Genomic DNA, 25,357 nt, shown 5'->3' with positions numbered 1-25,357 from the left:
GCGTGTTCTTTCATGTTGTGTATTGAAAGAATATTACGTATGCATCGGTTGAAAAGACAGGAATTGAATACTAATGAAGGCTGGTCAATGGAATATCTCCTTAGAGATATTGTACTCTTGTACGTATCGACTCATTCGACGTGACGACAAAGGAAAGAACCGATATGATGAAATGCTGTGTGTCGACGCTTGATCGATCCCCCCTCCACCCTTGCGAGGGATTGATGAGTTCCTGATGGCTTTGGAATTAATGAGGCAGCAGCCGCTCCGATGGATGGGTCGGTAAACGTCTGCCAGAGGGGACTAATTGCAGGAGGTGACGGATCAATTGCAATAATTGCATCTTTTTAACGCCGTACTGTCTTCCTGAGGTTTAGTTTTAAGGCCACCTTGACACAGGGAGTGCGGGCTTCAATCAATTTGTTTACACGCACTAAATTAGTCCCACTTTTCAAAGAGTTTGCCTCCTAGAACCAACGGAAACACTGATGTTGTTCTGTTTATGAAAAGTCGGATTATGCGATTGGAAAACCATATCTTAAGGCGCGGTAGGCAACCCAGAAGCAGGTACCATCGACCTCGGGGGATGTTCCCCAGCCAGCCGGGAGACATAGTCGTCCGAACGTGTCCTGGGTCTTCCCCGTGGCCTCTTACCGGTCGGACGTGCCCTAAACACCTCTTTAGGGAGGCGTTCCGATGGCATCCTGACCCATGAAAACACCGATCTTGTTCTGCTTACGAAAAGTCGGTTAATGCGATTGGTAAACCAGATCTCAACCCAGAAACAGATACCATCGACCTCGGGGGATGTTCCCCAGCCATCAGGGAGACATAGTCGTCCCAATGTGTCCTGGGTCTTCCCCGTGGCCTTTTACCGGTCGGACGTGCCCTAAACACCTCTCTAGGGAGGCGTTCCGATGGCATTCTGACCCATGAAAACACCAATCTTGTTCTGTTTACGAAAAGTCGTTTGATGGGATTGGAAAACCAGATCTCAACCCAGAAGCAGATATCATCGACCTCGAGGGTTGTTCCCAAGTCAGCCGGGAGACATAGTCGTCCCAATGTGTCCTGGGTCTTCCCTGTGGCCTTTTACTGGTCGGACGTGCCCTAAACACCTCTATAGGGAGGCGTTCTGATGGCATCCTGACCCACGAAAACACCGATCTTGTTCTGTTTACGAAAAGTCAGATTATGCGATTGGTAAACCAGATCTCAACCCAGAAGCAGATACCATCGACCTCGGGGGATGTTCCCCAGCCAGCCGGGAGACATAGTCGTCCCAATGTGTCCTGGGTCTTCCCCGTGGCCTTTTACCGGTCGGACGTGCCCTAAACACCTCTCTAGGGAGGCGTTCCGATGGCATTCTGACCCATGAAAACACCGATCTTGTTCTGTTTACGAAAAGTCGGTTAATGCGATTGGTAAACCAGATCTCAACCCAGAAGCAGATACAATCGGCCTCGGGGGATGTTCCCAAGCCAGCCGGGAGACATAGTCGTCCAAATGTGTCCTGGATCTTCCCCGTGGCCTCCTACCGGTCGGACGTGCCCTAAACACCTCTCTAGGGAGGCGTTCTGATGGCATCATGACCCACGAAAACACCGATCTTGTTCTGTTTACGAAAAGTCAGATTATGCGATTGGTAAAACAGATCTCAACCCAGAAGCAGATACCATCGACCTCGGGGGATGTTCCCCAGCCAGCCGGGAGACATAGTCGTCCCAATGTGTCCTGGGTCTTCCCCGTGGCCTTTTACCGGTCGGACGTGCCCTAAACACCTCTCTAGGGAGGCATTCCGATGGCATTCTGACCCATGAAAACACCGATCTTGTTCTGTTTACGAAAAGTCGGTTAATGCGATTGGTAAACCAGATCTCAACCCAGAAGCAGATACAATCGGCCTCGGGGGATGTTCCCAAGCCAGCCGGGAGACATAGTCGTCCAAATGTGTCCTGGGTCTTCCCTGTGGCCTCCTACCGGTCGGACGTGCCCTAAACACCTCCCTAGGGAGGCGTTCGGGTGGCATCCTGACCCATGACAACACCGATCTTGTTCTGTTTATGAAATGTCGGATTATGCGATTGGGAAACCATATCTTAAGGCGCGGTAGACAACCCAGAAACAGATACCATCGACCTTGGGGGATGTTCCCAAGCCAGCCGGGAGACATAGTCGTCCCACTGTGTCCTGGATCTTCCCCGTGGCCTCCAACCGGTCGGACGTGCCCTAAACACCTCTTTAGGGAGGCGTTCAGATGGCATCCTGACCCATGAAAACACAGATCTTCTTCTGTTTACGAAAAGTCGGATTATGCGATTGGAAAACCAGATCTCAAGGTGCGGTAGACAACCCAGAAGTGGATATCATCGACCTCGGGGGATGTTCCCAAGCCAGACGGGAGACACAGTCATCCCAATGTGTCCTGGGTCTTTCCCGTGGCCTCCTACTGGTCGGACGTGCCCTAAACACCTCCCTAAAAAGGCGTTCGGGTGGCATCCTGACCCGTGAAAACACCGATCTTGTTATGTTTACAAAAAGTCGGCTTTTTTGTATATTGTAGCGTCCCGGAAGAGTTAGTGCTGCAAGAGACTCGAGGTATTTTTTCTGTTGTGTTGATGTTGTGTTACGGTGCAGATGTTCTGCCGAAATGTGTTTGTCATTCTTGTTTGGTGTGGGTTCCCAGTGTGGTGAATATTAGTCACTGCATTAAAGTTGTTTATACAGCCACCCTCAGTGTGACCTGTACGGCTTTTGATTGAGTATGCCTTGCATTCACTTATGGGTGTGTAAAAGCCGCATATATTAATATATTATGTGACTGGGTCGGCCCGCTGTTGATATGGAGGAAAAAAGGGACATGACGACAGGTTGTAGAGGACGCTAAAGGCAGTGCCTTTAAGGCACGCCCTCAATATTGTTGTCCAGGTGGAAATCGGGATCATCGTCAACTTCAAGAAGCACCAGTCCAGCCACGCTCCACTCTTCATCAACGGCACAGCGGTGGACTGGAGCCTGCAGTGCCTCAGACTGGAAGTCTCTGCAAAGAGTGGTGAGGACGGTGGAAAAGATCATCAGGACACCTCTTCTTCCTATCCAGGAGATCGCAAAAAGCCGCTGCCTGACCAGGGCTGAGAAAATCTGCAGGGACTCCTTTAAACCCCTACCAAGGACTGTTTCACTGCTGGACTCTAGAAAGAGGTTCAGAAGCCTCTGTAGCAGAACCTCCAGGTTCTGTAACAGCTTCTTCCCTCAGGCCGTAAGATTCTTGAACGCATCATAAAAATCCCCTCAATTACCCCCAAAAATGGATTAACTGGCTGGAATATAAAGACAATATAACATACATCCATAAACGTGGATGCATATGCAAAAGTGCAATGTATTTATCTGTAGAGTAAGCTATTCATTTATATCTGCACCTGTGACAGTCTCTCCCTGTCGTCCAAGTTCCATGGACCACCTAGCACAGACATGACTGGAGCAGGTTTGTGACTTCGTTTTATTTTGCAAAAAATACGTAGTGAAGGTCGGGTTGCTTTTCGGCCGCCCTCGTCTTCGTCTGCGGCTCGCTCTTGGTCGCTTCTGCTCTCCCTGTGCTCGCGTCTCTCTCTGCCGCCCTTTTACACACTAGGCGGGGATTATACAATTGTTGCCCAGGTGGGCGATCCACGCACCTGACATCCATCTTGGGTTGGCCCCGGCGAGCCCCGCCTCCTCACCGCCATCTCGGCCCCGGCATGCCTCGCCTCGCTGTCGGTCTGCCTCCCCACAGCCCTCCACCGCCAGACGCAAGCCGGGACTCCGACCGGCTGAGCATTCTCCCCCCGCCCCCTTTTTTTAGGGAGCGGGAAGTGAAGACGCACCTGACATCCATCTCGGGTTAGCCCCGGCGAGCCCCGCCTCCTCACCGCCATCTCGGCCCCGGCGTGCCCCGCCTCGCTGTCGGTCTGCCTCCCCACAGCCCTCCACCGCCAGACGCAAGCCGGGACTCCGACCGGCTGAGCTTACTCCCCCCGCCCCCTTTTTTAGGGAGCGGGAAGTGAAGACGGCCAGGTCGACCTGTACCCCCGGTCTTCTCCTCCTTTTTCACTTGTTCTTTTTCTTCCACTTCATCTTCTTTTTTGCCTTTGTCTTCTTTGTCTTTTTCGTCTTCTTTTTCTTCGTCTTCACCAACTTCGGGGGGGCCATTCGCCGCCCTCCCCACGTGGTCCGCCAACACCTGCAGGAGCCGGCACCGTTGCCGGCTGCCTGCCGCGACGCCGGCGAGCGCGCCTACGAGAGCCCATAGGGGATCTTCCTCCCCTGCCTCTGGTGGTCCACCCAGGTTGGGCGCCAAATGTGACACTTTCTCCTTGTCGTCCGGGTTCAATGGACAACTAAGCACAGACATGACTGGAGCAGGTTTGTAACTTCGTTTTATTTTGCCATAAATACGTAGTGCAGGTCGAAGGTGCTTTTCAGCCGCCCTCGTCTTCATCTGCGGCTCGCTCTTGGTCACTTTCGCTCTCCAGCATCTTCTGCCCCGTCGTTCACGGCTACCGCCCTTTTACACACTGGGCAGAGATTATACAACTGTGCAGAGGTGGGCGATCCACACACCTAATATCTCAGGGTCGGCCCCGGTGTGCCCCACCTCGCTCTCGGTCTTCCGGCCACGCCTCCCCACAGCATCTTATTGCTTTTTCGTCCTGCACAACCATGCGCTAATGCAACAAAATTGTGTTCTTATCTGTACTGTAAAGTTCCAATTTGAATGACAATAAAAAAAAGGAAGTCTAAGTCAATCCAAGATCATTGGACATCACTTAAAACAAGTCGTAAGGATCCGCAGACGGCTAGTGTGACGTCATAGGTCACTATTTGAGAAATCGACTAATTTAGTTCGTGGAAACATAGTGAACGATCAGTCACGGATACTGACGACGTTAGTCAACCGTCAACAGAAGTTGTGTGTTTGTGTGTCTGATTGCGTTGTGTACCTAGGGTCTTTGGACTTTGCTCCGGGTGTTGTTGTCTTTGGTCAACAATCACTTCCCGTTTAGTCCGTCTCAGTCGGTCACGGGGATCGTTGCACCTCAGCTGCGCGGGGGTTCTCCCAGGTTTTAGCTGTAGACATTGGCAGGCGGATCAATCCGTCAATAATTTCATCGATATTTATATGTCCACTCTCTTAGTAGAAACATCCGTTTATCCATTTACACAGTAGAAACATATGTCTGTCCATTGACAAAGTATGAATATTTATGTCCATTCAAATAGTAGAAACATCGGTCCGTCCATTGACATAGTATACAAATCTGTCTGTCCATTCACATAGTAGACACATGGTTATCTATTTACACCATAGAAACATTTGTATGTCCATTCACATAGTTAAAATACACAGTTAAAATACCTAGATGTCCATCTGTTTAACATTTTTACAAGTAGAAACCTCTCTATGTCTTTGGACTTTGCTCCGGGTGTTGTTGACTTCTCGTTTAGTCTCCGTCTGCGTGTCTGTCTGTCGGTCATGAGGATCGTTTCACCTCAGCTGCGCGGAGGTGGTCCCAGGTTTTAGCTGTAGACATTGGGAGGCGGATCGATCCATCAATGAGTTAATCAATATTTGCTTGGGGCGTTATCAAAGAGAGAGTGAGAGAGAGACTTAAACTGTTGCTTAACTGCTGATCTACTCTTGGGACACATGACATGAAGTGTTGGAAACCGTGGCTAGAACATGCTGGGAAGTCCATTCGCATAGACACATATGTAAATATCTGCCTATGCATTTATATACATGTGTACATAGGTAAACATCTGACTGTGCATTCACATAGCAGATACATCTCTCCGTCCATCCATGCAGTAGTAACATATGTTTGTCCATTTATATAAACACATTTAGTAAACATTTGTCAGTCCACCACATATTTGAAAAGTCTGTCCGTCCATTCGTATAGTGGAGGCATATGTTTATCCATTTACACAGTAGAAACATTTGTATGTCCATTTACATAGGAAAAATATTTATATGTCCATTCACATAGTAAAAACATCTGTTTATCCATTTACACAGTAGAAACGGCTGTATGTCTTTTGACATAGTATACAAACATGTTGATCTACTTACACAGAAGAAATATTTATATGTCCATTCACATAGTAGAAACCTCTGTTTATCCATTTACACCGTAGAAACATCTTTCTGTCCATTCACAGTCAAAATAGTTGTCTGTCAATTCACATAGTAGAAACACATGGTTTTTCATTTACATATTAAAAACATCCGTCTGTCCATTTACATAGTAAAAATATTTATATGTCCGTTCACATAGTACAAACATCTGTTTATCCATTTACACAGTAGAAACTTCCGTCTGTCCATTCACATATTAGAAACGTGTTTATCTATATACACAGTAGACATTTGTTTGTCCATTTACATAGTAAAAATATTTATATGTCCATTCACAAAGTAGAAACATCTGGTTATCCATTTACACAGTAGAAACATCCGTCTGTCCTTTCACATAGTAGAAACATGTTTATCTATATACACAGTAAAGACATTTGTTTGTCCATTTACTTTGTAAAAATATTTATATGTCCATTCACATAGTAGAAACATCTGTTTATCCATTATAACAGTTGAAACATCCGTCTGTCCATTTACATAGTAAAAATATTTATATGTCCATTCACATAGTAAAAACATCTGTTTATCCATTTACACAGTGGAAACATCCGTCTGTCCATTCACATAGTAGAAATATGTTTATCTATATACACAGTAGAAACATTTGTATGTCCGTTTACATAGTAAAAATATAAAAATGACCATTCACATAGTAGAAACATATGTTTATCCATTTACACAGTAGAAACATCTGTCTGTCCATTGACATTGTAGAAACATGTTTATCTATTTACACAGTAGAAACATTTGTATGTCCATTTACATGGTAAAATACTTTACATGTCCATTCACATAGTAGAAACATCTGTTTGTCCATTTACACGGTAGAAACATCTGTCTCTTCGTTCACACAGTCAAAAAAGCTGTCTGTCAAGTCACATAGTAGAAACACTTGTTTATCCATTTAAACAGTAGAAAGATCCGTCTGTCCATTTACATAGTGAAAATATTTACATGTTCATTCACATAGTAGAAACCTGCTTTTATCCATTTACAGTGCAGAAACAACCGTCTGTCCATTTACATAGTAAAAATATTTACATGTTCATTCACATAGTACAAACATCTGTTTATCCACTTAAACAGTAGACACATCGGTATGTCCATACACATTGTAAAATCATCCGTTGATCGATTCACACATCCGTATGTCCATTCACATAGTAGAAACATCCGTTTGCCCATTTACATAGTAAAAATATTTACATGTTCATTCACGTAGTAGAAACATGTGTTCGTCCATTTACACTGCAGAAACAACCGTCTCTCCATTTACATAGTAAAAATATCTACATGTTCATTCACATAGTAGAAACATGCGTTTATCCGTTTACACAGCAGACACATCTGTATGTCCATACACATTGTAGAAACATCCGTTGATCCATTCACACATCTGTATGTCCATTGACATAGTAGAAACATCCGTTTGCCCATTTACATAGTGAAAATATTTACATGTTCATTCACATAGTAGAAACATGTGTTTATCCATTTAAACAGTAGACACATCTGTATGTCCATTCACATAGTAGAAACAACTGTTGATTCATCCACACATCTGTATGTCCATTCACATAGTAGAAACATCTGTTTATCCATTTAAACAGTAGACACATCTGTATGTTCATTCACATAGTAGAAACAACTGTTGATTCATCCACACATCTGTATGTCCATTCACATAGTAGAAAAATTCGTTTATCCATTTACACAGCAGACACATCCGTATGTCCATACACATTGTAGAAACATCCGTTGATCCATTCACACATCTGTATGTCCATTCACATTGTAGAAACATCCATTTATCCATTCACACATCTGTATGTCCATTCACATAGTAGAAACATCCGTTCATACATTTACACAGTAGACGCATCTGTATGTCCATACACATTGTAGAAACATCCGTTGATCCATTCACACATCTGCATGTCCATTCACATAGTAGAAACATCCGTTTATCCATTTACATAGTAGACACATCTGTATGTCCATACACATAGTAGAAACATCCGTTTATCCATTTACACAGAAGACACATCTGTATGTCCATACACATTGTAGAAACATCCGTTGATCCATTCACACATCTGTATGTCCATTCACATTGTAGAAACATCCGTTTATCCATTCACATAGTAGAAACATCCGCTAATCCATTTACACAGCAGACATCTGTATGTCCATACACATAGTAGAAACATCCGTTGATCCATTCACACATCTGTATTTCCATTCATATAGTAGAAACATCCGTTTGCCCATTTACATAGTAAAAATATTTACATTAGGGACGGCGTGGCGCAGTGGGGAAAGTGGCCGTGCGCAACCCGAGTGTCACTGGTTCAAATCCCACCTAGAACCAACCTCGCCACGTCCGTTGTGTCCTGAGCAAGACACTTCACCCTTGCTCCTGATGGGTGCTGGTTGGCGCCTTGCATGGCAGCTCTCTCCATCAGTGTGTGAATGTGTGTGTGAATGGGTAAATGTGGAAGTAGTGTCAAAGCGCTTTGAGTACCTTGAAGGTAGAAAAGCGCTATACAAGTACAACCCATTTATTTATTTATTATTTACATGTTCATTCACATAGTAGAAACCTGCGTTTATCCATTTACACTGCAGAAACAACCGTCTGTCCATTTACATAGTAAAAATATTTACATGTTCATTCACATAGTACAAACATCTATTTATCCATTTAAACAGTAGACACATCTGTATGTTCATTCACATAGTACAAACATCTGTTTATCCATTTAAACAGTAGACACATCTGTATGTCCATTCACATAGTAGAAACATCCCTTTATGTATTTACACAGCAGACACATCTGTATGTCCATACACATTGTAGAAAAATCCGTTGATCCATTCACACATCTGTATGTCCATTCACATTGTAGAAACATCTGTTGTTCTATTCACACATCTGTACGTCATTCACATAGTAGAAACATCCGTGTATCCATTTACACAGCAGACACATCTGTATCTCCGTACACATTGTAGAAACATCTGTTTATCCATTCACACATCTGTATGTCCATTCACATTGTAGAAACATCCGTTTATCCATTCACACATCTGTATGTCCATTCACATAGTAGAAACATCCGTTTGCCCATTTACATAGTAAAAATATTTACATGTTCATTCACATAGTAGAAACCTGCGTTTATCCATTTACACTGCAGAAACAACCGTCTGTCCATTTACATAGTAAAAATATTTACATGTTCATTCACACAGCACAAACATCTGTTTATCCATTTAAACAGTAGACACATCTGTATGTCCATTCACATAGTAGAAACATCCGTTCATCAATTTACACAGTAGACACATCTGTATGTCCATACACATAGTAGAAAAATCAGTTTATCTATTTACACAGTAGACACATCTGTTTATCCATACACATTGTAGAAACATCCTTTTATCCATTCACACATCTGTATGTCCATTCACATAGTAGAAACATCCGTTTATCCATTTACACAGTAGACACATCTGTATGTCCATACACATAGTAGAAAAATCAGTTTATCTATTTACACAGTAGACACATCTGTATGTCCATACACATTGTAGAAACATCCTTTTATCCATTCACACATCTGTATGTCCATACACATTGTAGAAACATCCGTTGATCCATTGACACATCTGTATGTCCATTCACATAGTAGAAACATCCGTTCATCCATTTACACAGTAGACACATCTGTATGTCCATACACATTGTAGAAACATCCGTTCATCCATTCACACATCTGTATGTCTATTCACATTGTAGAAACATCCGTTGATCCATTCACACATCTGTATGTCCATTCACATTGTAGAAACATCCGTTTGCCCATTTACATAGTAAAACTATTTACATGTTCATTCACATAGTAGAAACCTGCGTTTATCCATTTACACTGCAGAAACAACCGTCTGTCCATTCACATAGTAGAAACATCCGTTTATCCATTTACACAGTAGACACATCTGTATGTTCATACACATAGTAGAAACATTCATTTATCCATTTACACAGCAGACACACCTGTATGTCCATACACATTGTAGAAACATCCGTCGATCCATTCACACATCTGTATGTCCATTCACATTGTAGAAACATCCGTTGATCCATTCACACATCTGCATGTCCATTCACATTGTAGAAACATCCATTTATCCATTCACACATCTGTATGTCCATTCACATAGTAGAAACATCCGTTCATACATTTACACAGTAGACGCATCTGTATGTCCATACACATTGTAGAAACATCCGTTGATCCATTCACACATCTGCATGTCCATTCACATAGTAGAAACATCCGTTTATCCATTTACATAGTAGACACATCTGTATGTCCATACACATAGTAGAAACATCCGTTTATCCATTTACACAGAAGACACATCTGTATGTCCATACACATTGTAGAAACATCCGTTGATCCATTCACACATCTGTATGTCCATTCACATTGTAGAAACATCCGTTTATCCATTCACATAGTAGAAACATCCGCTAATCCATTTACACAGCAGACATCTGTATGTCCATACACATAGTAGAAACATCCGTTGATCCATTCACACATCTGTATTTCCATTCATATAGTAGAAACATCCGTTTGCCCATTTACATAGTAAAAATATTTACATGTTCATTCACATAGTAGAAACCTGCGTTTATCCATTTACACTGCAGAAACAACCGTCTGTCCATTTACATAGTAAAAATATTTACATGTTCATTCACATAGTACAAACATCTATTTATCCATTTAAACAGTAGACACATCTGTATGTTCATTCACATAGTACAAACATCTGTTTATCCATTTAAACAGTAGACACATCTGTATGTCCATTCACATAGTAGAAACATCCCTTTATGTATTTACACAGCAGACACATCTGTATGTCCATACACATTGTAGAAAAATCCGTTGATCCATTCACACATCTGTATGTCCATTCACATTGTAGAAACATCTGTTGTTCTATTCACACATCTGTACGTCATTCACATAGTAGAAACATCCGTGTATCCATTTACACAGCAGACACATCTGTATCTCCGTACACATTGTAGAAACATCTGTTTATCCATTCACACATCTGTATGTCCATTCACATTGTAGAAACATCCGTTTATCCATTCACACATCTGTATGTCCATTCACATAGTAGAAACATCCGTTTGCCCATTTACATAGTAAAAATATTTACATGTTCATTCACATAGTAGAAACCTGCGTTTATCCATTTACACTGCAGAAACAACCGTCTGTCCATTTACATAGTAAAAATATTTACATGTTCATTCACACAGCACAAACATCTGTTTATCCATTTAAACAGTAGACACATCTGTATGTCCATTCACATAGTAGAAACATCCGTTCATCAATTTACACAGTAGACACATCTGTATGTCCATACACATAGTAGAAAAATCAGTTTATCTATTTACACAGTAGACACATCTGTTTATCCATACACATTGTAGAAACATCCTTTTATCCATTCACACATCTGTATGTCCATTCACATAGTAGAAACATCCGTTTATCCATTTACACAGTAGACACATCTGTATGTCCATACACATAGTAGAAAAATCAGTTTATCTATTTACACAGTAGACACATCTGTATGTCCATACACATTGTAGAAACATCCTTTTATCCATTCACACATCTGTATGTCCATACACATTGTAGAAACATCCGTTGATCCATTGACACATCTGTATGTCCATTCACATAGTAGAAACATCCGTTCATCCATTTACACAGTAGACACATCTGTATGTCCATACACATTGTAGAAACATCCGTTCATCCATTCACACATCTGTATGTCCATTCACATTGTAGAAACATCCGTTGATCCATTCACACATCTGTATGTCCATTCACATTGTAGAAACATCCGTTTGCCCATTTACATAGTAAAACTATTTACATGTTCATTCACATAGTAGAAACCTGCGTTTATCCATTTACACTGCAGAAACAACCGTCTGTCCATTCACATAGTAGAAACATCCGTTTATCCATTTACACAGTAGACACATCTGTATGTTCATACACATAGTAGAAACATTCATTTATCCATTTACACAGCAGACACACCTGTATGTCCATACACATTGTAGAAACATCCGTCGATCCATTCACACATCTGTATGTCCATTCACATTGTAGAAACATCCGTTGATCCATTCACACATCTGCATGTCCATTCACATAGTAGAAACATCCGTTTATCCATTTACATAGTAGACACATCTGTATGTCCATACACATAGTAGAAACATCCGTTTATCCATTAACACAGAAGACACATCTGTATGTCCATACACATTGTAGAAACATCCGTTGATCCATTCACACATCTGTATGTCCATTCACATTGTAGAAACATCCGTTTATCCATTCACATAGTAGAAACATCCGCTAATCCATTTACACAGCAGACACATCTGTATGTCCATACACATAGTAGAAACATCCGTTGATCCATTCACACATCTGTATTTCCATTCACATAGTAGAAACATCCGTTTGCCCATTTACACTGCAGAAACAACCGTCTGTCCATTTACATAGTAAAAATATTTACATGTTCATTCACATAGTACAAACATCTGTTTATCCATTTAAACAGTAGACACATCTGTATGTCCATTCACATAGTACAAACATCTGTTTATCCATTTAAACAGTAGACACATCTGTATGTCCATTCACATAGTAGAAACATCCCTTTATGCATTTACACAGCAGACACATCTGTATGTCCATACACATTGTAGAAAAATCCGTTGATCCATTCACACATCTGTATGTCCATTCACATTGTAGAAACATCTGTTGTTCTATTCACACATCTGTACGTCATTCACATAGTAGAAACATCCGTGTATCCATTTACACAGCAGACACATCTGTATCTCCGTACACATTGTAGAAACATCTGTTTATCCATTCACACATCTGTATGTCCATTCACATTGTAGAAACATCCGTTTATCCATTCGCACATCTGTATGTCCATTCACATAGTAGAAACATCCGTTTGCCCATTTACATAGTAAAAATATTTACATGTTCATTCACATAGTAGAAACCTGCGTTTATCCATTTACACTGCAGAAACAACCGTCTGTCCATTTACATAGTAAAAATATTTACATGTTCATTCACACAGCACAAACATCTGTTTATCCATTTAAAGAGTAGACACATCTGTATGTCCATTCACATAGTAGAAACATCTGTTCATCCATTTACACAGTAGACACATCTGTATGTCCATACACATAGTAGAAAAATCAGTTTATCTATTTACACAGTAGACACATCTGTATGTCCATACACATTGTAGAAACATCCTTTTATCCATTCACACATCTGTATGTCCATACACATTGTAGAAACATCCGTTGATCCATTGACACATCTGTATGTCCATTCACATAGTAGAAACATCCGTTCATCCATTTACACAGTAGACACATCTGTATCTCCGTACACATTGTAGAAACATCTGTTTATCCATTCACACATCTGTATGTCCATTCACATTGTAGAAACATCCGTTTATCCATTCACACATCTGTATGTCCATTCACATAGTAGAAACATCCGTTTGCCCATTTACATAGTAAAAATATTTACATGTTCATTCACATAGTAGAAACCTGCGTTTATCCATTTACACTGCAGAAACAACCGTCTGTCCATTTACATAGTAAAAATATTTACATGTTCATTCACACAGCACAAACATCTGTTTATCCATTTAAACAGTAGACACATCTGTATGTCCATTCACATAGTAGAAACATCTGTTCATCCATTTACACAGTAGACACATCTGTATGTCCATACACATAGTAGAAAAATCAGTTTATCTATTTACACAGTAGACACATCTGTATATCCATACACATTGTAGAAACATCATTTTATCCATTCACACATCTGTATGTCCATTCACATAGTAGAAACATCCGTTTATCCATTTACACAGTAGACACATCTGTATGTCCATACACATAGTAGAAAAATCAGTTTATCTATTTACACAGTAGACACATCTGTATGTCCATACACATTGTAGAAACATCCTTTTATCCATTCACACATCTGTATGTCCATACACATTGTAGAAACATCCGTTGATCCATTGACACATCTGTATGTCCATTCACATAGTAGAAACATCCGTTCATCCATTTACACAGTAGACACATCTGTATATCCATACACATTGTAGAAACATCCGTTCATCCATTTACACATCTGTATGTCCATTCACATTGTAGAAACATCCGTTGATCCATTCACACATATGTATGTCCATTCACATTGTAGAAACATCCGTTTGCCCATTTACATAGTAAAAATATTTACATGTTCATTCACATAGTAGAAACCTGCGTTTATCCATTTACACTGCAGAAACAACCGTCTGTCCATTCACATAGTAGAAACATCCGTTTATCCATTTACACAGTAGACACATCTGTATGTCCATACACATTGTAGAAACATCCGTTGATCCATTCACACATCTGTATGTCCATTCACATTGTAGAAACATCCGTTTATCCATTCACACATCTGTATGTCCATTCACATAGTAGAAACATCCGTTTATCCATTTACACAGCAGACACATCTGTATCTTCGTACACATTGTAGAAACATCCGTTGATCCATTTACACAGTAGAAACATATGTCAGTCCATTCACATACACTCACTTGGTACACACATCTGTCCGTCCACTCACACGCAGTCTTTCCATTCACGCACGCCCACTAAACCGCTCCAAAAAACAAGGAATGATTTGATGTTATTTGTCACAAACGATACGTCGTGCGATCCCGTTTCCTGCAGAACAATTCGTTATCGCGGGTCCCAGAGAGCGTGTCGTACATTGTCACTCGCTTTACGCGCGCCCTTCTAATTTGCATGCCGCTAATTATGGTGCACGCGCACGGCGGGTGGCTGCAGTGATTCCACGTGTCAGCCGGTGCATCCATCAGAGGACACCTGGCTGTGCTGACAGCTGCCATTAAAGGGCTTGCAAGGCCTCCTCTTAGGTCCCTGTAGTGAACGCCTGCTTCAAAAACACTTAATGGCGTGTATAACCCCGGGGCAAGATCCCCATTTTTTTACCCCCCCGTCTATCTCACCCCGCGGCCCAGCCATTGTCTTGACCTTCCGTCGCCATAGCAACACCTCACGGGAAGTTTCAGGGCTGGCGGCGACGATGCGGGCGCAAACAAAAGAAGTGATGTCTTGTGGGAAGAGATATGCTCGGGCCGCCGCCGGAGATTAGGATGCGAGCCAAGGAGGGGAAATTTGTGTCGACCAAAGCTGAATTTATACAACTGATTTTTTTGCTGACAATTTAATTGGAAAAAAAAAATTCAGTGTAAAAAAATTCAGTTAAAAAAAAAAATCAGTGCAATAAATTCAGTTCAATAAATTAATTATATAAAAATTCAGTGAATAGAACCTTTTTTTGGCTGAAAGAGCCATGAAAGCCAAATATTTCAAAATGTATTTCCGTGAGAGCCATATCATATTTTTTTTAACACTGAATACAACTGCATTTTTAAGTAAGACCAACATTTTTAGAGTATAATAAGTCTCTTATTCTTTTTAATAACATTGTTATTCTGAAGCTAACCAATAATAAATCAAATGTCTGTTGATCAGGTTTTTGTTTGGCCATGTGCTGTTTGTCCTTTGAACTCCTTAAGTTCCTGTTTTTTTCCCACTTTCTTGTCTGGTTTCCTTGGTGACTCATTTTGTCCAACTGTCTCTGGTGGACAAAATGCCCGCTCACCTTGCTTCCCGAGCAATAATCAGAGGCAGTATTTAAGCTTGTCTTTGCCAGTCAGTCGATCTGGCGTCAATGTGACTTGTTTCATGCCTTGCCATAGTTTCGTGCTTCATGCCATGCCAAGTAAGTTTTGTTTGATGTATGTTCATAGTCTGTTTATGCGTTAGCTTTCTTCCTTAGCCCAAGTTGTGCCTCCGCTGTGAGCGATTTTTGTTTGTATCTTTTTTTTAGTTTAAATTAAGTCATGTTTTTACCTAAATGTCATGTCCCGAGTAGTCCGTCTGCCTTCCTGGGAGAACGACCCCCACCGCCATCATGACATAAAATACTTCTTACCATTATTGCGACTTCTTGAACAGATGCGGTAGGAAACGGATGGATGGATTTAAATGCATGAGAATGTTTTATATTTTGAACGTTGTTTTTAGCACTGTGAATTCCAGCGGAATTATTCATAATTATCGTGTTAAGCAATGTCAGCTAAGATTTATCTAAGAGCCAGAAACAATAACCAAAAGATTAGAGCCGTAGGTTCCCTACCCCTGGAATAGAAAATGATGTGGAATAAATTCTGTGTATAAATATTCAGTGTAAAAAAATTCAATGGGGATTCTAACCATTTCTATTAGTTTGAAAATATCCAGCAAGCCGCGTTGAAATTTTAGTAACGTTGAATTATGTCCAGGTAGTCCAGTTAAGTGCTTTTTTTTTTTTAAATCCTGTTTTGTCACGTGACTTCAAACTTTACACCTCATTGGCTGATTCTGGGAGAGTCAGTTTTAATTTACCGGTGCAGCAAAATTTTCTACACTGAATTTTTCAGCACTGAATTTTTTTTAGACCTAATTTTTATAAACTGATTTTTTTTCTGCTCTGATTTTATTTTCCACTAAATGTTTATATGCTGATTTTTTTTTTTTTACATTGAATTTTTCAGTGAATGTTTGAATACTGATTATTTATACACTGAATTTTGGTACACTGAATTTTTTATGCATTGAATTTTTATACATTATTTGTACACTGAATTATTCACCTTGATTTTTGGTACACTGAATTTTTTTATACACTGATACACTAAATTTTTTGAGCTAAAATTTTCATACATTAAGTATTTTTACACTGATTTTTATACACTAAATTTTGGTACACTCAATTTTTTGTACACTCAATTGTTCAGCTCTGAATTTTCTTCCACCAAACTTTTATATGCAGATTTTTTTTTTACACTGATTAGTTATATACTGATGTTTTTATACAGTGACATTTTTATACATGAACTATTTTTACACTGATTTTTGTATACAGAATTTTGGTACACTGCATTTCTTTATACATTGATACACAGAATTTTTTTTTATACATTAATGAGTTTTACACTGATTTTTATACACTAAATTTTGGTAGACTGAATTTTTTCTACACAGATTTTTTTTATATACTGAATTTTTCAGCTCTGAATTTTTTTCCACCAAACTTTTATATGCAGATTTTTTTTACACTGAATTTTTTAGCACTAAATTTTTATACACTGAATGTTCTCTACTGATACACTGAATTTTTGTACAGCAAATTTTTTATACATTAATTATTTTTTGCAGTGAATTTTTCACCCTGATTTTTGGTGCACTGATTTTTTTTTAACACTGATACACAGAATTTTTATGGAGTGATTTTTTTTATACATTAATTATATCTACACTGATTTTTTTACACTTATTTTTACACACAAAATTTTGGTTAACTAAATTTTTTATACACTGAATTTTTCAGCTCTGAATTTTTTTTCCACCAAAATTTTATATGCAGATTTTTTTTTACTTTACACTGAATTTTTAAATACTTATTATTCATACACTTTTATTTTATACAGTGACATTTTTTATACATTAAGTATTTTTACACTGATTTGTATACACTGAATTTTGGTACACTAAATATTTCAAACAATGATACACAGAATTTTTGTATACATTAATTATTTTTACAATGATTTTTTTACACTGATTTTTATACACTAAATTTTGTTACACTAAATTTTATATACACTGAATTTTTTAACACTGTTTATTTATGCACTGGATTTTAATACACTGAATTTTTATACAGCAAATTTTTTATTTTATTTTTAATTCATAATTTTTTTACACTGAATTTTGTACCCTGATTTTTGGTACATTGAATTTTTTTATACATAGATTATTGCATTTTTATAAAACAATTTTTTTTATACATTATTAGTACACTAAATTTTTTACACTGATTTTTATACACTGAATTCTGGTACGCTGAAGTTTTTATACACCGAATTTCTCAGCTCTGAATTTTTTTCCACCAAACTTTATATGCAGATTTTTTTTTACACTGAACTTTTCCGCACTGAATTTTCGAACACAGTTTATTTATGCACTGAATTTTTGTACAATGAATGTTTTCTACACTGATACACTGATTTTTTAATACATCAAATTTTGTATACATTATTTATTTTTACACTGAATTTTTTACCGTGATTTTTACTACACTGAATTTTTTTATACACTCACTGCTACACTGCATTTTTATACAGCAATGTTTTTATACATTATTTGTACGCTGAATTTTTTACCCTGATTTTTATACACTGAATTATAAAACACTGATTTTTTTTCAATGAAATTGTCAGCACAATTTGACGTTAAAAAAAAAAAAAAAGTCAATTTATATGAACTCAATGTCAAAAGAAGCTTTCATAATAAGGACACAAATTAACTAACCGCCATACATACTGCGTCTATATGTGTACATCAGGGGTGCCCACACTTTTTCTGCAGGCGAGCTACTTTTCAATTGACCAACTCGAGGGGATCTACCTCATTTATATATTATTTATATTTATTTATTTATGAAAGAGACATTTTTGTAAACAAGTTAAATGTGTTTAATGATAATACAAGCATGTGTAACACATATAGATGTCTTTCTTTCACAAAGACAAGAATATAAGTTGGTGTATTACCTGATTCTGAGGACTTGCATTGATTGGAATCAGACAGTAATGATGATAACGCCCACATTTTCAAATGGAGGAGAAAAAAAGTTGTCCTTTCTGTACAATACCACATGAAAGTGGTTGGTTTTTGGCATCTAATTCATCCAGCTTCCATACACTTTACAAGAAAAACATTGTCGGCAAATTCCGTAGCTTGCTTGATTGACATTCACGGCACCCGAGGGTCTTGTGAGATGACGCTGGCTGCTGCCAGTTCATTATTATGAAAGAATGACAGAGAGGAAGGCGAGAAACACTTTTTATTTCAACAGACTTTTCGCGCCGTCAAAACTCTAAAGGCCGACTGCACATTTCCTATCTTCACAATAAAAGCCCTGCTTCATGCTGCCTGCGCTAACAAAATAAGAGTCTCGGAAAGCCGGCGTGCACAAGTGATGTGCACGCCAGCTTTCTGAGGGATCGCTTGTGCACGCCAGTTTTCCGAGACTCTGTATTTAGTTAGCGCAGGCAGCATGAAGCAGGGCTTTTATTGTGAAGATAGGAAATGTGCAGTCGGCCTTTAGAGTTTTGACGGAAGGTACGGCGCAAGAGTCTGTTGAAATAAAAAGTGTTTCTCGCCTTCCTCTCGGTCATATTTTCATAATAATGATCTTGCAGCAGCCAGCGTCATCTCACAAGACCCTCCGGTACCGTGAATGTCATTTAAGTGACGTCTTGGTGAAGATTGATGATCACTCATTTTTAGGTCTATTTTTTTTAAAAGCCTGGCTGGAGATCGACTGACACCCCCCCCGCGGTCGACTGGTAGCTCGCGATCGACGTAATGGGCACCCCTGGTGTACCTAATGTTGTGGCCTACGGCTACACGTTGGCATGACCACAGACCAAATAGCACCATTTTTGCCGAAGATGTAATTGAACTCAACTCCCCACGAGCATTTCTTATAATGAAGTTCCTTGAATCCTTATTTCCATAATCATAGCCTCTCGCTCTGTAGTCAAGGTTCAAAGCAGCGCATTCTGCCTCAATAGGTTGTTACATTATGTTCCATGCAAAGCATCAATTATCTGTCATCACGGTCAGGTGTGTGTGTGTGTTTGTGTTTGTACGCTTTGGTGCAGCGTTACTGTGATTAACGGTGGATTGGTAAACAAACCCTCGCCGGCGCTGACAGCGAGGCTTTGTTTTTGTTTTGATGGCGGCATGCGAAGATGATTAGCACGTTAATGTTCCAGCCGGCTGAGCAAAGTGTTTGGACAACGCAGGCCATGATTTGCCTGTTCAAAAGGGCTGTTTGAGGGCGGAGAGGGCGCAAACTTTCCAAAGTCTTGTAAAGCATCCTGGGCATGATGTCATACTTGTCAACCTTGAGACCTCCGATTTAGCGGGAGGTGGGGGGTCGGGGGGGCGTGGTTAAGAGGGGCGGAGTATATTTACAGCTAGAGTTCACTGAAAGTCAAGTTTTATATATATATATATATATATATATATATATATATATATAAAGATACAAAGAATTGCTATTGCGACATCCAGTGGACACATTTAGAACAGCAGTTTCTTTCACTCAAAAATTTCAGGTTAATTTTTATACTAGCAAACTCATCCCGGGGGCCGGATAAAACCTGTTTGCTGGCCTGATCTGGCCCTCAGTCCATACGTTTGACACCCCCTCGTTTAAAACCTGTCAAATACAACAAATGACTTCATGAAGCCACTTTTTTGCTTATATACAATATATACAACAATGCTATGAATATACAAACCCCGTTTCCATATGAGTTGGGAACTTGTGTTAGATGTAAATATAAACGGAATACAATGATTTGGAAATAATTTTCAACCCATATTCAATTGAATATGCTACAAAGACAACATATTTGATGTTCAAACTGATAAACATTTTATTTTTTTGCAAATAATGATTAACTTAGAATTTTATGGCTGCAACACGTGCCAAAGTAGTTGGGAAAGGGCATGTTCACCACTGTGTTACATCACTTTTTCTTTTAACAACACTCAATAAACGTTTGGGAACTGAGGAAACTAATTCTTGAAGCTTTGAAAGTGTAATTCTTTCTCATTGTTTTATGTAGAGCTTCAGTCGTTCAACAGTCCGGGGTCTCCGCTGTCGTATTTTACGCTTCATAATGCTTCACACATTTTCCACCGGAGACAAGTCTGGACTGCAGGCGGGCCAGGAAAGTACCCGCACTCTTTTTATACGAAGCCACGCTGTTGTAACACGTGCTGAATGTGGCTTAGCGTTGTCTCGCTGAAATAAGCAGGGTCGTCCATGAAAAAAACGCCGCTTAGATGGCAGAATATGTTGTTCCAAAACCTGTATGAACCTTTCAGCATTTATGTTGCCTTCACAGATGTATAAGTTACCCATGCCTTGGGCACTAATGCACCCCCATACCATCACAGATGCTGGCTTTTGAACTTTGCGTCGATAACAGTCTGGATGGTTCGCTTCCCCTTTGGTCCGGATGACACAATGTCGAATATTTCCAAAAACAATTTGAAACGTGGACTCGTCAGATCACAGAACACTTTTCCACTTTGCATCAGTCCATCTTAGATGATCTCGGGCCCAGAGAAGCCGGCGGCGTTTCTGGATGTTGTTGATAAATGGATTTCGCTTTGCATAGTAGCGCTTTAACTTGCACTTACAGATTTAGCGACAAACTGTATTTAGTGACAGTGGTTTTCTGAAGTGTTCCTGAGCACATGTGGTGATATCCTTTAGAGATTCCAAGATGGCGGCGCCCGTACGGGCTGCAACATTGCGGAGCTGCTGCTAAAGATGGAACATTTGGCAGAAATACCGGACAATTCCACAATCTTTATGGCTGGCTCGCATCGTGGTCACTCCGTGATCACGTACGACCGCCAGACACTTCTGGATGTGGACATATCGGGCCGTTTTGGACTGATAGACGCTTGCGTGCTAGACTTGCTAACTAGCATGGGAATACGTCGGCGGCTACATCCAGCGGCCTGTGAAGCAGGGGAGTATAGTAGCAGCGGGGGCCGTCTACGGAGCAGACGCCAGCGGTGTGATCGGAAACGCGGATGTCGAGCGGGGCTAAAAACAAAGCAGAAGGCTAATCCCCACAGAACACCAATTCCCTCCATCATGAAGACGGATTTAAATGAAAGATGCGAGACTACTGGTCTGGGTAAGGAGTCAGTTAAATTAAATGAAATAAATGAAAGATGCGAGACTACTGGTCTGGGTAAGGAGTCAGTTAAATTAGAACACGTTTTTTCTGCTTTGAGTGTTTCAGAGTTGGACATGTGTTTTACTGAGGTGGCTAACTATGATGCGTGCAGTTTATCAAAGTAACAAACAAACAATCGGAAAATCCCCGTTACTGAGGTGGCTAACCATGATGCGTGCAGTTTATCAAAACAACAATCAAACAATCGGAAAATTCCTGTCGTATCAATTCCTAGATATGGTCGTAACTATACTAAATGCACTGGGCATAATAAACACAACATTATTAATATTGCTACTACGGATAATTTGATCAAAAACTCCATAAAACAGCCCACTACCTATAATATAGGTTTTTTAAACATAAGATCATTGTCTCCCAAAACGTTGTTAGTTAATGATATTATCAGAGACAACAATCTTAACGTCATCGGTCTCAGCGAAACCTGGCTTAAACCAAACGACTTTTTTGCGCTAAATGAGGCATGTCCTCCTAACTTTACACATGCGCATATTGCCCGTCCGCTTAAAAGGGGTGGGGGGGTCGCACTAAAATACAACGAAAACTTTAACCTTAGTCCTAACATAAATAATAAATATAAATCGTTTGAGGTGCTTACTATGAAGTCTGTCACACCGCTGCCTCTACACCTGGCTGTTATCTACCGCCCCCCAGGGCCCTATTCGGACTTTATCAATGAATTCTCAGAGTTCGTTGCTGATCTAGTGACACACGCCGATAATATAATCATAATGGGGGACTTTAATATCCATATGAATACCCCATCGGACCCACCGTGCGTAGCGCTCCAGACTGTAATTGATAGCTGTGGTCTCACACAAATAATAAATGAACCCACGCATCGCAACGGTAATACGATAGACCTAGTGCTTGTCAGGGGTATCACCGCTTCCAAAGTTACGATACTCCCGTATACTAAAGTATTGTCCGATCATTACCTTATAAAATTCGAGGTTCAGACGCATGTTCGTCAAACTAATAATAATAATAACTGCTATAGCAGCCGCAACATTAATACAGCCACAACGACAACTCTTGCTGACCTACTGCCCTCGGTAATGGCACCATTCCCAAAGTATGTGGGCTCTATTGATAACCTCACTAACAACTTTAACGAGGCCCTGCGCGAAACCATTGATAACATAGCACCGCTAAAGTTAAAAAAGGCTCCAAAAAAGCGCACCCCGTGGTTTACAGAAGAAACTAGAGCTCAGAAATTATTATGTAGAAAGCTGGAACGCAAATGGCGCACGACTAAACTTGAGGTGCACCATCAAGCATTTAGTGATGGTTTAATAACTTATAAACGCATGCTTACCTTAGCTAAAGCTAATTATTACTCAAATCTCATCCACCGTAATAAAAACGATCGTAAATTTTTGTTTAGTACGGTAGCATCGCTAACCCAACAAGGGACTCCTTCCAGTAGCTCCACCCACTCAGCTGATGACTTTATGCAATTATTTAGTAAGAAAATTGAAGTCATTAGAAAGGAGATTAAAGACAATGCGTCCCAGCTACAACGGGGTTCTATTAACACTGATACGATGGTATATACGGCGGATACTGCCCTCCAAAATAGTTTCTCTCGTTTTGAGGAAATAACATTAGAGGAATTGTTACAACGTGTAAATGGAATAAAACAAACAACATGTTTACTTGACCCTCTTCCTGGGAAACTGATCAAGGAGCTCTTTGTATTATTAGGTCCATCAGTGCTAAATATTATAAACTTATCACTTTCCTCGGGCACTGTTCTCCTAGCATTCAAAAAAGCGGTTATTCATCCTCTTCTTAAAAGACCTAACCTCGATCCTGACCTCATGGTAAACTACCGACCGGTGTCTCACCTTCCCTTTATTTCAAAAACCCTCGAAAAAATTGTTGCGGAGCAGTTAAATGAACACTTAGCGTCTAACAATCTATGTGAAACCTTTCAATCCGGTTTCAGGGCAAATCACTCGACGGAGACAGCCCTCGCAAAAATGACTAATTATCTATTGCTAACGATGGATTCTGATGCGTCATCTATGTTGCTGCTCCTCGATCTTAGCGCTGATTTCGATACTGTCGATCATAATATTTTATTAGAACGTATAAAAACACGAATTGGTATGTCAGACTTAGCCCTGTCTTGGTTTAACTCTTATCTTACTGATAGGATGCAGTGTGTCTCCCATAACAATGTGACCTCGGACTACGTTAAGGTAACGTGTGGAGTTCCCCAGGGTTCGGTCCTTGGCCCTGCACTCTTTAGCATCTATATGCTGCCGCTAGGTGACATCATACGCAAATACGGTGTTAGCTTTCACTGTTATGCTGATGACACCCAACTCTACATGCCCCTAAAGCTGACCAACATGCCGGATTGTAGTCAGCTGGAGGCGTGTCTTAATGAAATTAAACAATGGATGTCCGCTAACTTTTTGCAACTTAATGCCAAAAAAACGGAAATGCTGATTATCGGTCCTGCTAGACACCGAACTCTATTTAATAATACAACTCTAACATTTGACAACCAAACAATTAAACAAGGCGACACGGTAAAGAATCTGGGTATTATCTTCGACCCAACTCTCTCCTTTGAGGCACACATTAAAAGCGTTACTAAAACGGCCTTCTTTCATCTCCGCAATATCGCTACAATTCGCTCCATTCTGTCCACTAAAGACGCCGAGATCATTATCCATGCGTTTGTTACGTCTCGCCTCGATTACTGTAACGTATTATTTTCGGGTCTCCCCATGTCTAGCATTAAAAGATTACAGTTGGTACAAAATGCGGCTGCTAGACTTTTGACAAGAACAAGAAAGTTTGATCACATTACGCCTGTACTGGCTCACCTGCACTGGCTTCCTGTGCACTTAAGATGTGACTTTAAAGTTTTACTACTTACGTATAAAATACTACACGGTCTAGCTCCATCCCATCTTGCCGATTGTATTGTACCATATGTCCCGGCAAGAAATCTGCGTTCAATAGACTCCGGCTTATTAGTGATCCCCAAAGGCCAAAAAAAGTCTGCGGGCTGTAGAGCTTTTTCATTTCGGG

At 40.1% G+C, this 25,357-nt stretch overlaps 1 protein-coding gene across 1 annotated transcript in view; it reads left to right on the top strand.

Annotated features, from left to right (window-relative positions):
* Positions 1–25,357, top strand: part of LOC133561165 (somatostatin receptor type 5-like) — a 46,116-nt gene that overhangs the window by 397 nt on the left and 20,362 nt on the right. The window lies entirely within an intron of this gene.

The sequence above is a fragment of the Nerophis ophidion genome, linkage group LG01 (assembly GCF_033978795.1).
Source record: "Nerophis ophidion isolate RoL-2023_Sa linkage group LG01, RoL_Noph_v1.0, whole genome shotgun sequence".
Taxonomy (NCBI): Eukaryota; Metazoa; Chordata; class Actinopteri; order Syngnathiformes; family Syngnathidae; genus Nerophis; species Nerophis ophidion.
The sequence above is the reverse complement of the archived record's forward strand: the minus strand, read 5'-3'. Positions and strand labels throughout refer to the sequence as shown.